At 47.7% G+C, this 18,684-nt stretch overlaps 1 protein-coding gene across 1 annotated transcript in view; it reads left to right on the forward strand.

Annotated features, from left to right (window-relative positions):
• The window catches only part of SDK2 (sidekick cell adhesion molecule 2), a 702,247-nt gene that overhangs the window by 228,067 nt on the left and 455,496 nt on the right, over positions 1-18,684 (forward strand). The gene's annotated exons all lie outside the window — the stretch shown is intronic.

Genomic DNA, 18,684 nt, shown 5'->3' on the forward strand with positions numbered 1-18,684 from the left:
CTGTCCTACCCAACGGCATCACCCTAGAGTTACCAGGATTAATACACAGCCCCAAGATATCCCTCTGTTTTTGATGCCTTCATTGGGAGTGATAAGCACATAATTTACAGGAGGTTTTTGACGAATCCCTCCAGAAATCTCCTTAACACATTATCCAGGTAGGTCTTTCTCTCCAATGCCTGTTCATGATTTTTGTTGCAGCAAAATTATGTATTGGGTCAAATTATAATTTTCTATATAGATGATCTTAAAAATTAGCAATCTTTTTCCATGACTAAATTAGCCCCTATATATATCTTGCTAACATACTGCCAACTGCCTTATAGGCACCAGGTGCAAGACCTCTGCCAATGACAGGAGCCCTCCAAACCCCATTTATGGAATGTTGTTCATATCCTGATAAAAAGAAAGGATGATAGTATGGCGTTGGTATGAGCCAGAAGCTGTTGGATGCCCTGGTCTTCCACTCCCAGTGTACAAGAGAACCCGGGGGGGTTCCTACCCTTTAAAATAGGAAGATATCTACCCTTTCTCCTTGGCCCAAGGGACCATATTAGTATTAAATATTGCCTTTGGTGGGTTCTGCGAGCATCCCCACCGAAAAGGAATCCTTGGGAGTCCATTGGTGTACACAAGTGTGATACCAGCAAAGGAACCTAACAGATTTGGTAATGAGGAGTTCGTAAACTGTAGGGAAGGTAACCCTGGGGATTACAAAGGTCCCTGGGGCCCCTTGCCATGGCGACGTCCCCCAGCCATTGTGATATCCCAGAATTCCTCCCACACTACCATACACACAAACCACGATAGTGAAGAACTCCCAGGTACTAGTCCCACCTGGTGACCTTACATGGTGGCCTGGGGAGCATGGCAGTGCCCAGCCATTCTCCTGCCAGGGCATTGCCACACGTCAACGCCAATTAAGCACAACTAGTGTAGCAAAGTCCATCGAGTTTGTGAAATGGGATGTGTATGGTATTTGCACCAAATTCGATCACCCGAGTTTTGTCCAAAATTCGCACTGATCTGTAATTTTTGCCCAGACATACTCCTGCAAGCTTTAGGTGGAAGAAATGCACGTGGGGAAGATATAGCATATTTGAGCCCTCTTTCGACCTGCAGAATTGAGAGGTAAAACAGCCAGAGGGAAAAGACGTATGGTGCAATCGTCTATGAAGGCACTTTTACCATACGGTATTCCCGGGCTCTCTGAATGAGGGCCCAATTGTGCTTTTATGTCCTTCTTCAATGTATTCCTTTACTTTGTCTATTCAGATGGCAGCCTAGAATGTACCTCGCTGTTTTTAAAGCACTAATAATATTTGACACGGTCACGCACTGGCAAGACTACTGGAATTTCTCAATTGTTTGTGATTTGTTTCTTCAACAAGTCCCATCAATTCTCTAGTACATACTAAATTCAGTTATTGTAGCTTTTTTTTTTTTTATCTGGCCTTCCTGCAGCCAACGACCTGTCAGGCTCAAACAATCAATCGGAAAGTTACTGTTGCTGTGTCATGGTTTAACTTAATTTTTGCATCTCGTTTGAACCTGACCCTCGTCTGTCATTGCTTATTTCTGCCTGCGTTTCGTTCTTTGGGATGCTCTCTATTTATCCTTGTGTTTTCTCCTGGTGTCCTCTATCTACGTTCTTACTGCATTGTCATTGGCTCCGTGTAGTGCTGGCCGGTCCAATGAGAACAGTTGTACTATTGATTGTTCCTGCATTGTAAAGCATTCTAAATTCCGTGAGAGAAAGAAGCAGGGACATGAAGTAGATGGGGAAAGAGACCTATTTTCTGTCGCTGGATTAGGGGCACTGTGTTAGTTTTATTGGCAACCTCCTGTCACAAATTAAGAGATATTTACCTCACTTTGAACCCTTACCTTCGGCTTGGTTGTTGGACGGGCAGTTAACACTGTGTTCAGATTGCGTTAGCCACTGTTAGTGCCCTGAGCAGACTGCAATAATGCTTAATTATTTGCAGGGTCGGACTAGCCTTTAAGGCAATCAGGCAGTGCTCGATGACAGAGACGGCTCCACCACGTGGCCTCGGAGCGTCGCCCCACTGCTTTCTCGCAGTGTGAGAAGCAGAAACGTAAAATTGTATAAATACCATTTAACGTTTCTGCAGACAGCAGAAGAAGGGTATGCCTGGTTGAGGGTGGGCGGGGCGGGGAGGAGTGGCTTGCCCAATGTTATGCAGGCCGCCCGACACGGAGCCTCAGGTGACCCTCATAAGAGGGCGGGCACCGTAGTGCCACAGGAAAGCCGGCGCACCAGCCCTCAGGGGTCCAGTGGCCGGAGGCCGCTGCCTGGGCCATGACGTCATCGCTATTTATTGGGGGCGTGGGGGGACAAGGTATTTATGTCTCCTCCACGCCCCTGAGCAGTCTCTTTTGTTTGCTGCCTAGTCAAAGCAGTCCCATGCTATACAGGTTTACAAGTCCTTGTTTGCACGGCTCCAATGTCTTAGAAGTAACAAGGGGGGGCACTCTGGCCTGCGCTTAAGTAAAGTTATGTTTGCACGCTTCACAGCTGGTTGCATTTCACTTAATTGTTTCACGCAGGTAGTAGCACAAGTGGTTACAGTATGGCGCCATGACAGTGGTAGTAATCCTTCGTAGATATCGCAAGTGGCTTTTATAGGGGCATGAGGAGAACGCTAGGATGGCCTAACACGTAGCGGTGTGCACTCCCTTTTCTACCTTTTCCTTATATTGTACAGTGTTGTTTTTTGCACTGGGAGGAGTAAGCCCCTTTCCTCGAGGGGGTTGCGGTATCACCAAGTGGCACTTTCCCATGGCTTGCGAACGTGTCATCCGCTTCCCATGCTGGAGCTTAGTGATCCTAGTGGAGCTAACCGCAGCAGGAGACTACGGGGTCAGGCGTGTTCTGTGTAGCGCCCCCTAGGTGCAGCGGCACTAAGTGCACCACTCCCCCCCCCTATGTGCAGGCACATCATTTGGATGTACTGGGAGCAATTTTCTTCAGAACTTGTGCCCACTTGCCAATGGCCACTCGCGTGTCATTTGCATGTTCTCTCTCATGCAGTCTTTATTTTACTGGTTTTCCAGGCACTAGATAGTGCAGAACAGGTAGAGTACCAGGATATGGCAGGCGGGTCAGGTGCATGTGTAGGAGATCGGCGCAGTGGATTGGTTGGTGGGTGCTTTCCCTGGAAGTTGGGATACTCTGTACAAACCTCAGCTTGGCCCGTTGTGGTGCCTAAGAGGGCATGTGTCGTAAACTAAGTGGTTCCGATCTATTGCATTGTGTGAAGACTTCGCTGGTTTCTAGTTGCATTAGAATTATGTGGCCTGCTGACGAAGCCGTCCCTAGCTACTTGGGCACGGAACAAACTGAATTGCACGCGTGCATGTGTCAGGGCTGTAATTAGCAGTTGGGCATCAGTAGATTTGGATTGTGCCCGACCTTGTTCTGATTAATGGCTGTGACTCCCGATTTTATTTGGAGGCTATAGTCTTGCTTGCGGTAACTGGAATAAGGCGTGTTGGTCACATACTGTATGCGATCTCTGAGGAGGATCTCGGTGATTTTGTTCTGGTCCAAAGCCGAAGCGAGCTGCTGGCGCAGGGCCAGACTCATTAGGTGACTGCAGCACGACAAAGGTCTTCTAAGGGCACAGCTACAATATGGTGCACGAAAAGGAGTCCATGAGGACCACCCCTCGCAAGGAGGGCTAGCAGGGGTCACCCAGGGTACCTAGCTATTAGCTTCCAGTGTTTTGAGCCTTTAACCAGCAGGCAAAGTGGGAGGGAAGCTGCTGAGTTGCCTGAGAGTGTTGCTCGTCCCGGTGCTAGGATGGTGACGCTTAAGGGTAAGGTTCTAATTATTAGTGGCGTTTGGATACGTTGACAGGTTGCCCTTATCTCGTGTAACACAGCGATAAAGTTGCGAGTTGTGGAGTGTTGAACTTGATTGTTCGTGGAACAGCAGGAATGTGGCCCGATTGACCTAGAGAGTTTTGTCTTCCAGAGTAGTCCTTTATCCTAGTTTGGAGTCCCTCTAGGGTGCGGAGCCACTATACACATTTCGGTTCCTTGTAACATGCTATTTTGTTCCAGCTCCCTGGAAAGCAAAATACTGTAGTGCTTTCGACAGGATGCACCAGGAAGCCTAGAAATGTGGCAGGGTAAAATCTTTCACCGTTAGTCTATGGGGCTTGCCTTTATAACATGTAGGAAAGGTAGGTACATGTATTATTGGGACAAATTGTCTCATACACATGTTTCTAGCAGGCAACGTGCATGCCTCCTCTTGATAGGGATGGTAGGAGTGCTTATCGTAATTTGTTACGGTTATATCGGTAATATCGGTTTGTTTAATTTCCCATCCACAGATTAGTTTGACACTTTTTGGCACGCGTCTGCCAGTTGGGTTGTGTCTTGGCAGGTAGGCCTGCAATGGTTTTGGCTAGGTTTTACTTGTAGGCCCCAGAGGGGACAGGTATAACAGTCGTCATGCAAACTGCAGGGGAAGAACTAATGTCATTCTTTGTGCTCTGTACCTTGGACAGGTCACACATAGCGGTTGATCCCGGGTAGCCTCATTAAGGGTGGCTAGTTCGTGCGGGACCATGCAAGGAAGTTCCATGGTGGCCGCTATTCTTGTGCGACCAAGCAGCATTGACTGGCACTTTGACTCCCAAAGTAGCGTATATACGTCATTGTTTCACACAGGCATACGTCTTGCACGGGAATTTCTGACATATGCAGCCTTATCCTTGACATTTTAGAGTCTTTGGTTAGTCATTTGGTGTATTTACTGATTTGGGTCGGAATCAGCTTCATGTTCCATGGCTGGCACGAAAGTGTTAATCTTGTCCTTTGATGTCACTCTTAGTGCACTGTATTGATGGAAAGGTCACACATAGCAGTTGACACCTAGGTAGCTATGGAGGGGGCGACTTTTCTTGTTTTGCTGCAAGAAAGCTATTACTGTGGCTTAGTTTGACTCTGCTATGAGACGGCCGGGATTGTATGTTATCGCTCCATTTCCACGTAAGGATGGGGAGGCGTTGTCTTAGCGGCCTATCACCAAGCACTTCTCAGCACTTTTTGCCCGAACAAGCTGGGTAGCCCAGGTAGGCGATTGCTTTAGCTGTCCGTTGGTGAAGGGTCCGCAAGGGACAGGAATTTCCCCAGTCTAAGTCCCTCATCAGGGGTTGACTCGCAGGGAGGGCCCTTGGCTAGGTGCTTGGGTAAGCTTTTAAACCAGACAGCATCAATTTAGTGGTTATTCTGGTAAGATAGTCGGGCTTCCGTTGGCAGCGTTCACTTACCAGGTAGTAAGAGGAGGACGTTTTAGTTCCCTGATTTCCACAGGATGCATATACGGTTGTATAGGCTGCTTGTTAAGCTTCATAGGGTACAACTTAGGCCAGGCACAGGGGGCGCCATGGCATGCGTCTACCACGAAGGGATTCCCTACACAGTGTTATAAGGGATGTGGCCTGCGCGAATCTCTCACTGGCCTCATACGCTTGATGGAGAGGCTTGCGTCCAGCGGTGGGCTGCTCAACTAAGGTATTATGTGGGGGGGGCAGGCGGGGACAAAGAATTGATCCTCGGGATCTGTCTTGTCAGTCTTTTTGACTCAATGGCGTTCCCACTGCCGAAGTCAGGGTCAGGTTGCATTCTGGTAGTTCCCCCTCCTACCGGGCTGGTACTCTGGGACACCCGTGCTCATGTCACTCTTCCCATGGCACGACAGTCACTACTAGGTGTGAACGGCCAGTTACAGGCCTTAACAGGACCGGACCAGCCACTCTCTTTTCTGGTCACCTTCAAGTAATGCGGGTCACACACTCTGACTGGGGGTGCGGGGCCCTATGCCATTAACATAAGCTGCGAGGGGGCATCGGGCTGTCAAATGTCCTCATGGGACGGAGAGGGGCATTAGGGGCCTAGTGCAGGACGCAGTATTTGCAGGGACACATATGGGTCCCGCCGGAGCCCCCAAAGGGATCTTAGTGAAGCAGGTGACACAAAACATGATAGCCCGACACCGTTCTGGTGTATGCATCTAGACTCACGCGGGTGGTTAACAGGGAACGGGATTCTGGGTCCGGTCATAGGGTCAGCTAGCAGGGTAGACTGCTCTAGTTGGCCCTTCATGGAGGTTTTCAGTACCTATCCACACGCAACACACCCTCTTTCCCTCCACCAGGCTGTGTCGCCGGGGAGCTTCGGATAAGTATTGTTAATTTGTCTGGGCTCTGGGGCTAGCATGCACGTTAGAGGAAGAAGACAAGGGGCAATTGGCCACGTGTTGGTGTCGGATGAGCTCTGTGGTCTGATTCTTATCCCGAGCTCCAGTGGCATGATGACCTGTCTGGGACAGTGAGGCAGCTGGCTCGCACGAGGTTTGCTGCGCCATGGGTAAATATTTTGGGCAGAGATCGGGCCTTCTGCAGGTGGGCCACAAGCCAAACTCCCTTGGTGTTGCTGGGTGGTTAGCAGGCACCGGGTCTACTGTGTCCGGTCACTGGGTCAGCAAGCAGGGTGCCTGCACTTGTTGGCCCGTCATGGAGGTTGTCAGGACTCTTTCCCCTCCACCTTGTTGTGACACCAGGCTGTGTCGCCGTGCAGCTTTGGAGAAGTATTGGTAATTTGTCTGAGCTCTGGGGCTAGCAGCCACTTTAGAAGAAGAACACTAGGGGAATTGCCCACACGTTAGTGACAGATGAGCTCTGTGGTCTGATTTCTTATCCCGAGCTCCAGTGGCATTTTGCCCTGATGGACCAGTAAGGCAGCTGGCTCGCAGGAGGTTTGCTGCGCCATGCGTGAATATCTTGGGCTGAGATTTGATTTGGTGTGTGTTTAATAAATAGTTACATACAAAAATTCTCTTTATTTACCAGGAACAACGGTCGGGGTGCTGGGACACGAATGGGTTTCCAGGTTGGCCCAGTGGGCAGAAAAGAGAAAGTGGAAGCATGGGTTTAGCAGAACTCGGTTTCTTTGGCATGGAGTCACTGGTTTACAATGGAGCGGGGTGCTTGGTTTGCTAACACGTGAATTACAAGGGAACGCTCAGCCCCCAGACGTGCTCATCCTGCACGTGGGAGGGAATGACCTACCTTGCCTAGGGAAAAGATTTGTCTTAAGGGACATGAAAGTAAACATCATCAAAATCAACAACTTATTGGGTCCTTGTGATCTTTGGTGGTCGGAAATCACACCACGCCGGTGTTGGTTAGGTGCTCGCTCTGTGCAAGCAGTGGAAGGGGCGCGAAGAAAAGTAAACTGCGCTATGCGTAAATTCGCTGACCTGATGGGCTTTGGTTTTATTAGACACGGGGAACTCCATGCCAAAGCCCCTGGTTGCCTAGACGAAAAAGGCGTCCACCTGTCCGACGTAGGCATGGACTTATTTCTTCTGGACATTCAGGAGGCACTAAGCTCTTCAGGCTGCATATAGGAGGTAGATATGGTGGGGGGCCCTGCCTGTGACGGTCGCCACATCCAGGGCTGTGGAGGAGTTACATGATGATCCAGAGGCGAAAGGTACTTGGGAGTACCCTATGCAGAAGCACAAAGGGTGCTGAGGCCTATTATCCCTGGGAGATCCGTGCGGTGGACCCTGGGGGTGCGACGGCGCCCCGTTATCCTACGGGCGGTTGGTTACCTGGACAACCGGGGGTTGCTTGAACGCTCCGCCCCTCGTAGGGGGGGGGCGTGGGCTAGAGGGTGGACCAATGGTTCACCGGACAGGTGAGGGGCTACCCTCTCACCATCAACCGCTAAGCACCGCATGGCCAAGGCCGCGGGCTACTTGGCCTATCAGGTGGCAAGCTGCGAGGGGCGGCTTGCCTTGGATCATCTGTAAGTTAACCCACCATGTCTTAGCAATGATATGCTAATAAACCTGCGACTACGTTTTCCCAACAACAAGTTGTCTTGTCCAATTATTTTGATGGGGTTCGTGTATTTGGAGGGATGGTGGGCGCGCCGATATTGGCACTATGCAGGCCGCCCGACACGGAGCCGCAGGTGACCCTCATAAGAGGGCGGGCACCGTAGTGCCACAGGAAAGCCGGCGCACCAGCCCTCAGGGGTCCAGTGGCCGGAGGCCGCTGCCTGGGCCATGACGTCATCGCTATTTATTGGGGGCGTGGGGGGACAAGGTATTTATGTCTCCTCCACGCCCCTGAGCAGTCTCTTTTGTTTGCTGCCCTCGATGTTGCCCTCCCTGCCGCTTACCCTACATCTCAGGTGGCAAGGGGGGGTTAGGATTTAATGAATTGTTATTTGTGTTGCAGGAGGAGTTACATGATGATCCAGAGGCGAAAGGTACTTGGGAGTACCCTATGCAGAAGCACAAAGGGTGCTGAGGCCTATTATCCCTGGGAGATCCGTGCGGTGGACCCTGGGGGTGCGACGGCGCCCCGTTATCCTACGGGCGGTTGGTTACCTGGACAACCGGGGGTTGCTTGAACGCTCCGCCCCTCGTAGGGGGGGGGCGTGGGCTAGAGGGTGGACCAATGGTTCACCGGACAGGTGAGGGGCTACCCTCTCACCATCAACCGCTAAGCACCGCATGGCCAAGGCCGCGGGCTACTTGGCCTATCAGGTGGCAAGCTGCGAGGGGCGGCTTGCCTTAGATCATCTGTAAGTTAACCCACCATGTCTTAGCAATGATATGCTAATAAACCTGCGACTACGTTTTCCCAACAACAAGTTGTCTTGTCCAATTATTTTGATGGGGTTCGTGTATTTGGAGGGATGGTGGGCGCGCCGATATTGGCACTATGGGTGCTGACTGTTTGGTCGGCCTCAGGGACAACCAAACCAGTCATAGCACTCTCCATTTTCTCCATGTAGGCTACTGCGCAGCCTGCATGGAGAAAACGGCCTCCCCATTGACGTCTGTAAAGACTGCATCCTAGCCAATCACAACACTGCCATTGCAGCATTGTGATTGGCTTATGGGAGGCGAGGGAGGCTGCCTGCTTCTTCTTCCTGTGAGCAGAGAGAGAGCAGGAGACGCAATGCGGGTGTCCGGGACCAGAGGCAAAGGTAATTGTTATAAAATTAACGCCCCCACACCCACCCCGGGTGACCCCCCGCCTCCCACCCATGAGTCATGCCGGCAGCGACTGCTCAATGGGCCAGTCTGACAAGAAATAGTGTGGCCGGTCTTTTGGCTGTTCGTGGGCCTTGTTTATGGACTTCTGGACCAGTTTTAAATAGGGATTTCCGTGCATTTCAAACAAATGTTGCCTGCAGCCAGGGCAAATCCTTGCTAAACACTTATACAGTCTGTCTTTACAAGTTTAATACTGCTACAATTTGCAAGCATGGACTGCTTGTTTTTTTAGGTATATAATTCACAAATAGAAGCCACTTTTATTTTGGTGTCCAAATCTATTTTCTGTCTCAGTCCAGCACAGATTATTATTAGAACACTGGAATGTTGAGAGCTCCTTTGAAGACAATGGAGTGCTCCGGGCTTCTAATATAGCCTTAGAGCCCGACCTAGCAGCCTCTACCGGCCATTAAAGGCCCGCTCCAGCGTTGAATGCCCGAGCCGAAGGTGAGGGCCTTTAACAATGGAACGGACCTTTAATGGCCAGTAGATCCCACTAGGAGGGCTCTATGGCTATTAGAACATTCTACACCTAGAGGGCAAAATGTTCTAATTACTAAAAATAATGGCTTCTCTGAGCCCAAGGGGGTTTAAATCTCCTTAGGCTTGAGAGGCCTTTGTTCACAGCTGTGAACAAAAACAGCTCTGGAATGTTGCTCTGCAGGCTTCAACCGGCCCATAGAAGCCCGGAACACTCCATTGTATTCAATTCAATGGAGCGCTCCACATTCCAAAGTTCTAATGGCTGATAGTAGCCTGGAGAGCAACATTCCAATACTTTTTTTTTTATTTCACAGCTGTTGTTGTGAACAAAGGTCTCTCACAGCGGGGGGGGGGGGATTAAAACACCATCAGACTCTGAGAGGCCTTAGTTTTTACAAAGTTGTTCTAATATCCTTAGAGCAATCCGTAGCAGGCTCTACCGGCCATTAAAGACCTGCCCCCTTGTTAAGGCTAGGACCTTTAACTCTGGAGCGGGCCATTAATGGCTGGTAGAGCCCGCTACTTCGGGCTCTAAGGCTATAGTAGAACATTCTGCACAGCAACAGTACGTTTTGGTGCCATGATTGAAGGGACTTTTTGGACAAATTGCAGAGCTCGTTTCCTCTCGTTTTTGGCCATGGGAACTTTAGGTGGCCACCTTTGGTGAGGAGGGATTTACTCACAAAGAAATACAAACTGAACATGGGCTGGCATCTCCTGCATTTATATGCAAAGGAACCGTGCATTACTGACCTTTTTGAAACAATTTGAGTATAATCGACTCTCTTGCAGAAGGATGTTCTCAAGTGTGTTTGTTTTCTAAACTGCTTTTCGAAGGAGAAAACTTTTCTTATATTCTTATATAAACTGCTTTTAGTAGCATGTAACTGTTCTATATAAACGGCTCTAATGCAGTTGTGGAACTGTTCTTAAGGGAAACTTCATGCTGAACTGTCCCAATGAAAACTGCTAATTGAAGATTGAAATTGTTCTATAAAGCGCTCTGAGGTCCATTGGGTCTAGTTCATGCTAAATGAAATTGCAATATAAACAAAAAATATTATTTAATTTTACTTGAGACTTCAGTAAACAGTTGACCGGCCAAAAGGCAGTTCTGTTTTGCATACAAATACGAGATGGAGGTTTCAAGGCTATTCCCTCTGGACAGGCATCAAATTAATTGAGTAATGTATACACAAATGGTAGTTTCCACCCATGGGGCAGGCGAAGGAGTGTCTGAGAGGGTCACAGAGACAAAGTGACGTGTACATGGAGTAAGGGAGACAAAGCGAGTGTATTCTCGGCTCAGGTCTGAGCTCAGAGAATTTGGCTGCATTTGAAGAGGTAGACTTTGAAAATCCGAGTCTTGAATTGTAGGAAGAAGTGAGAGTGTATATGTTATTAACAGCCTCTTCCAGCATCTGTTCCTCTCACTTCATTTCTAAGCAGGTATTGAAATCTCATTTTATGGATCATCGCTGCATAAAAAAAGCTATTAGCGCTGCACATCATTCTGGTTCATAATTTTTCAAGATATAATAATAGTGCTTCATGCCTAATGTATTTTTTTTTTTTTAAGACAGCCTGTTGTGGTTTGTTTTAATGTCACATTTAAGTACTGTAACATTTTTCTAATCACGCCAAACATTAGAAAGTAATGCATTTTGAAAAATAATAAAAACAAAAATAGATGTCTGATAAAAACAATTGTCGCATCTACTAGTTAGTCGTCTATAAATTGTTTTTTTTGTCATACACATTCTGCCTTTACAGTAATGCAATATTTGTGAATTATAAAATAGTAGTTTAAGTAATAATTGTCATTTAAAGCGCACATATAATTTTATGTAATTGATATAATACTAACTTAAGCAATTGATATTGGGCAAGTGATGTATGGTATTTTGTTATCTATATGCTTTTGACAATTTTGATGTAATTTTTAAATCACATGGTGGTCTTATTGGTGTCCAGTAAGGGACGTCAGCAGGGCCGGACTGGCCGTTGCGGGCACCGGGAAATCCCCCGGTGCGCCGCAAGGGTGGGGGCCAGTTTTGGGCTCCTGGGGCCAGTTTTTGTTACAGGGCCGTTTTTGGAGCATAGCTGCAAAATCGGCCCTGTAACAAAATCAGCCAAAAATCGGCCCGGCAAAGAGCTCGGTCGCACCCCCAACCTCCCTCACCCAGAGGAGGGGGAGGAGGGGCAGTTTAATTCCACGGCTTCGGTAAACAGCCAAGTCTTTAGCTTCTTCCTAAATTGCATCAGGGAAGGTTGATGATTTAGGGTAGGAGGCAGTGAGTTCCACCATTTTGCTTCACAAATGGAAAATTCTCCACCTCCCTATATTGCTTTGTTTGATCTAGGAATGATGACGGTTCATGAAGAGCTAGATCTAAGATTCCTGCTCGGCGTGTACCAGGAGAAACGTTCCTGAAAATACTTTGGACCAGTCCGATGAAGGACCTTAAGGACAATCCTTTTTAGGTCTCGGCTATAATGCGCTTGAAAAGCGCGTTCTCGCCAGAGAACTATAGTAGGCGTCTCAGCAGTCTGAGAACGCCAAAGGGAGACAAAACCTGGCCGCGCGCAGCGTTTTCCCATAGGATAACGTTGTGCGCGCTGTCAGGTCTTGTCTCCACAGCTGCATGGCATACCGGATCGCGTCGCGCGCCTCTCTGGAATGCAGGGGTAGTCTGCAGAGAGGCGCGCGGTGCTGATAACAGCTTTCCTAACTGGACCCCTGCTTCCTGTTGCTGTAGCACCACTGTTTTTTTTTTTTCAATGTCGTTTGTCATCTTTGCTGCCTACAGCCCACACATCTTCGCTCAAGTTCGGCAACATCTCCAAGCGCAAAGACGTCTCCAGAACTCCCTCACACTACAGCAGAACCGCAGCATACAGATCCCCGTCACAGCCGCATCACGCACTTCAACGCTCCGCCACAGACACCCGATAGCACACTTACACAGCAGCATACCCGTCGCCAGAGTGGGCAACAGAGCTCTCCACACAACTCACAGAGCCGAGTGCACACCACAGTCCCTTAGCCTTGATACATTAACAGAGCCTCCTACCCGATATCACGAGCGCAGACACACGCCTACGCCCAGCACGTCCCCACAGACCTTAACACATCATCAGGCTCCAGTACCTGATGCCAACAGTCCCTACATCCGTGCCAAAGCCCCACAGCTACATCACATGTCCATGAGCACAGCTCACCCCTCTATACAGCCACATCTCATTCTTATAACCACCTCACGACTGCAACCATTTTATTCTCAGTCACGTCACCACATACCGACAGCAAGATCACATCTACACCACACATCGTATCCCCCTGACACAGCACAACCCCACTGACCCCTATGCATTCGCAAAGAGCAATGCCAATAGCACTAACTTGAACAATGCCGAGACCATTGCATTGTAAATGCTTGTTCTCACTTGAAGCCAGTGGAGAAACTGCAATAACTGGGATACTGGTGTAAACGTGGGGATTTTCAACAGCAGTATTGCCGCTGTATTTTGTAATGACTGTAGTTTCTTTCCCACATATTTATGAGCGCCTAAATACAGGGCTTTACAGTAACCCAGCTTCGAGGAAATGAGACCTCTTAACACTGTTTTTTGAAAGTCAAAGGGAATAAACAGAAATATTTTTTTCAAGACCTTCAACACTAAAAAGCCTGAAGAAGTGATTGAATTTATTTGCTCAGAAAAGGATAATTGTGTGTCAAAAATGACTCCTAGATTTCTTACTTTCTAGACTGGGACTTGTAATGTGCCTAAGATCGACGGCCACCATAACTCATTCCAGAAAGTGGTCTTTTTTTTTAAAAGCAGCACCTCAGTTTTTTCAGAATTCAGTTGCAGACAATTATTTTGCATCCAAATTGCAACTTGAGACATACAGTTGCAGAAGTTCCTTGCCACCTTGTTTACGTCTGATGAAATACACTACCATCTGAATGTCATCAGTGTAGGAGAACATTGCTAAGTCATTGCTGTGATTGAGGTTAATAAGGGGGCTAACATAGATATTGAACAGCGTGGGGCTGAGGGAAGACCCAGGGGAACACCACAGGGTAGGGAGAAAGGTTAGGAACTTGCATCCCCCATCTCCACCCGCTGTTGTCTGTTACTCAGAAATAAGCTCAACAAGGTCAATGCTGAGTTTCTGAAGCCTAGCAAATGGAGCCGCTTTATGGGAAGTGAATGGTGAACCGTATCAAAAGTGGCAGATAAATCCAATAGAATCAATGCAGCTTTGCCACCCTTGTTGATAACCATTCTTAATTCCTCTGAGGCTGCTACCAAGGCCGATTCAGTGCAATGATTTGCTCTGAAGCCGTACTGTGAATAATCAAACAGAAGGTTAGCATCCAGAAAAGCTAGCATCTCCTCATTCATTGCTTTCTCTGGTATCTTAGCAGGGAAAGGTAGGCGGGATATAGGCCTTTAGCTTTCCATCTTCTTTGGATCCAAGGTGGGTTTTTTCACCAATGGAAGGGTGGATGCCTCTTTCTATATATTCAGAAATTGTCCTGTGGTCAGTATTTCATTCAATAGTTCCACAAGCAGACCGGCGACTGAACTAGCTACCTGATTAAGAACCTGAGGTGGGCAAGGATCCGATGAATACCCAGCTTTGTTGAGATTAATGAGACTGATCATTTTTTTCCTTGGTGAAAGGAGAAAAACTTCCAAATTGTGTATTAACTAGGGGGCTAGAGGTTTGATGTAAGTCCAATTCCTTAGCATAGATTGAAGCGTCACCTGTACTTAACATATTTGGAGGAGGTGAGAAAATTTGAAAGATGAAGATGACCGACCCTAATCCCCTCTACGTATGCAGTTTTTATTTACACTTTGTTTTATTACACAAGGCTACGAAACCGCTAAGGCTGTCTTTAGGCCCATCACCAGCTTCTTCTATTCCTTCCTTGATTCTCAAGCAATAAGCTTGATTTAATTTGTTCTAACAAAAGAAGACAGGCAACAAATGTGGGTCCCACGCTCCACTGCCTGACAAATCACGGTCCTCTGCAACTCATGCAGTCCCTGGATATTCTTGTGCCCCAGTGCCCTTCAGGTGTGGAGGAGCCCTCCTCATTCACAGTAGTCAACTAAACCAAAATATTGTCTATCCTGAAATCCATCAAGCCCACCATCTTTTACTAAACCCAGATGTATGCTCACATTTTAAAATAGTTCCCAGTACTCAAGTTATCTGAGACCTTTATTTACTGACAGATAGTCTGCCTGTGCTCTCAAAAATATAAATATTCTGTTCTTCAAAAACTCTCTTTGGATCCAAGGATGTTGGCTAATTATCCACCAGGCAGTAATTTGACGAGCGTCCTAGTCCTATGAAATGTATGGTCCAGCAGCTCTTTCTTCACCTGGACATGCCTGATCTCCTGGGGAACGTTCGGTCGCTCAGTCTGACTTTTTTCTGGCTATGGGACGTGTTGATGGCATCTGCAGTCTAGATTATTTGTTGCACCTTTGGATCTTTGGGGCAGGGTTAAACTGGGACAGAAAATATGCCTTGCTTCAATATTGTGGGCCTGCCAGCCGTGCCTGAGGTTATACAAATAACTTGCATGTCTTGTGGGTGGGATATCACAAGACTTCCCTAGTTCCCTGAAATATTTAGACTCTTTTTTTCTGTTTCTCTATCTTGTTCTCAGGTGTAGTGAAAGGACCTTATGAAGATTCAGTTATGGACTTGCGCGTTTTTTGGTTGTTTGCAGGATTTTGTTATGTTACAGATTTTTGCCCTTTACTAAATTTGCTATGTTTCTTGGTGTAACTTCATCTTAACCCATGCTAATGTTTTCTGCACATTGCATGATTATTTCCATCAAATTTAGCAAGATAATGTGCAAAGTAATAAAACCCACCCTAGAAGAAACTGTATGCTGACCCTTTCTGTATGTTCACCATTTTCAGAGTTTCTTTCTGTGCACAGTGACCTATGCAGTTGTGTTTTCTGCAGGTTTACATTTTGTGTTATAAATTGTCATCAAACATCTAATTTTCATTCAAATGTAGAGTAAAAAAGTTGTAACCCTGAGATGTTTTCCACACAGCTTAGCATAGGTTTCAAAAAAACCTTCACAAAATGATTGAAGGCTTGCAGGCCACTGAAACATTGGCTGCCGCCTTGCGATGGGCCTGATGAAGTTCAACCACAAGCATCTTGCCAATCTCCCATTCTACTAAAGATTCAAACACAAGCTTTTGTGTTCGACTCACGAGTGCATCTCTATGAAAGCGCTCTGTAATCTCTGCTGCAGGATCCACATATGTGTAGCCAGCGGAGGGCTTTGTAGCACCAACATTCCAGCTGCAGTCCAAAGGAGTGTGTCCTTACTATACACAGTCATCAAAGCTTTGCAGGCTCTTTGTCCAATGGTGTTTCTCAAAAAACAAATATCCTCCGAATCGTAAAATCCTTGATATCCCACCTTCTTCAAATTGCCTGAGCCTTCAGGTACACCTCTTTCACACTGTCGCTGAGCAGCGCCAAGATTGTTGCCTTCCCGTGGCGCACTATGCAAGATAAAACACATGCATTTGCTCTGAATTTTGATTAGAAATGTTCACATCCGAGCAGGTAGAATGTAGAAAAGCATGCATGCCCCCACTACCAAGGAACGGGCATGCTTGAAGCCCACACACCTCCAGGGGGCTTTAATGGGTTATGCAGGTTAAGGCATTGACAGCTTAGGGAGAGATTGCCTCCTGGACAGAACTCATGTTTTCTAGTGGTAACGTATTACTCTTCATTCCTTAACTCGGGGGTTCGCGCATTTTTTGTCGCGGGGGTCACAGTGTCGTGAAACCAATTTACCAGTCCAGGGCTTTCATCATTTCACAGCAGCTCGGACATGGGGAGCAGTATTGTCTAGATCTGAAAATAAAATAGGGTTGTGCGACGTGGTGTGTTTGGTTGCTCATCCCACAAGCGCGCTCTGGTTTGACTCACACATGCAATGGGCTAACGGTCATTCTAATATGCGGAATAAAAAATGACATTATTAAATATGAGTATAATTAAGCGCTTTAAGACAGATTGAGGATAATTCCAGTGATGTTAGAGGATAAACAGTTGAAGGTGCTAAAATGCTCTAGCTATGGTTTGATTGATGAAGCGGGTGACTGGCAGCTGGGAGCTATCCCTCCTGGGCGCTGGTAGAGCCAAAATAGAGGGCAGCAGGGGGTGATGTGTGTGATCTCTTTGCATGGACAGCTTGTGCAAGCGCTGTGTGTGTGTGCCTGCCTTCTCCTTCCACATTCCATCTGGTGACATCACATGGGGCCACTGGAGTAACAAAAGTTGAAGGGGCCCGCCTTCTAGGTACATGAAGTGGCCCCCACTCCGTATTTAATATGGAGCTCTCAGGCCTGAGTACTGTGCTGAGGGGGCCCCCTGCGGCTCACCCCCGCGGGGGCTGTAGGGGCCTGTGTTACTCCCTTCCCTGGGGCTGGAGGGTCTAACACAACATCAGGACTGCTAGACTTTCAACCAGTCGTGCTCAGCATGCATCTGTGTTTTGTAGAGTGCCACAGGGTGGGCTAGAAGTGGGGAGCACAACAAATGCATGCACTCTACATATCATCAACAGAGATTGGCTTTACCCAGGGAGCCCCCTAGACAAAACCAAATGTGGCACCTTCTCCCCCTGGTCCTTTTTAATTGCCTATGTATTGGACATTTTGAAGGAGTAGGAGGAAGGCGATGGGGCCACGATTAAGGGGTGAGAAGAAAAGAAAATAACAAACAAAAAGCAGGTGAGGTATCAGCAGCCTTCAGAAATAGTGTTTAAACACACTTTCCTTTGGATCTAATTCCCAGAGAGACTGCTGCAGGGAGCTCTCTCCCCCACCCCTCAGTAGCTGGTCACTGGGCATGCGCCCAGTTCGCACTTGGCTTAATGCCGGCCTTAATCATCAACGGTCCACCCTCTGATCACACAACACTGTAAATATGAGATCTACACCACTCTGCAACAGTCGAGCCTGGAAATAACACAGTCCACCCTCTTTAGCATAATGACAACCGCCATGTTGAATTTTACTGATAGGATCAAAGGTCACCAGTGCGATCTGAGCGAGATGGAGATTTGGTGCTTAAAACAAGGAACTTCTCAGCATCTTTCCTGCGGTGGTTGGGAGGCTGGGAGTCTCTTATTCATTCGAAAGAGAATATATGCCTACAATGCATTTGCTAAGGATGCCAGTGTGCTATTGGTCAGCTAGCAGTATTCTAAAGGACTGATACAGGGATGGACTGGAGTCAGAGGTAAGGCGACCTACTGCCCGACTCTGGGGGGAGGCTGTGACTAGGCCCAACGGAGGCGCGGACTAGACACAAAGAGCACCTAGACACGGTTGGAGCGCTAGAAATGTGAGAAGCAAAGACCACATCTTGTACAATTATAGGGAAACGGCCATCACAGTTGTCAGTCTGTCCTTCCTGTTGTGAGGTCGACCACAGCTTCTATCCACTTGTCCCTCGTGGCCACCCAAATTTCACTGTAGAGTATAGGTAAGCATGGCACGGCGCGGAGCGAGCGCAGGCAAATTAAGGCTTTAATGAGAGATTAATAATGCAGCTGTGCTAACAACTGATGATAATGGCGAAGTCATTAGAAAAAGATTCTTTGCATGTTTTTAATTACAGCAATTAACCCAAGTCAGGAGAAAGAGCTTTTTTATTTTGATTGTGTAAACCAGAGGGGACTAGCAGCAGCAGAGCGTTTCAAGGCACACTATTGTCTCGGGTGTCTAGGTTGGAGACCGCCATGGGTTGGGACGGGTCAAACAAGAAGACGCCCATTACGCGTTACCCATTGGGTGGACGCTTCCTGGGTTTCTTGAGGGGTGGAAGGAAGCATGTGATTACCAGGCTACTCTAATGCACTTGCCATGAGGATGCAAGTGCATCAAGGGATTCATCACCAGGAGAGGGCGAGCTGAAAAGAACGTAATTCTGTCGGTAAGATAGCTCAGTGGGCTGAGCACTTGCTGCACAGGCCTATGTATAACCTATATGAAGACCCATTGTAACAAGT

Source organism: Lissotriton helveticus, chromosome 7 (genome assembly GCF_964261635.1).
Source record: "Lissotriton helveticus chromosome 7, aLisHel1.1, whole genome shotgun sequence".
Taxonomy (NCBI): Eukaryota; Metazoa; Chordata; class Amphibia; order Caudata; family Salamandridae; genus Lissotriton; species Lissotriton helveticus.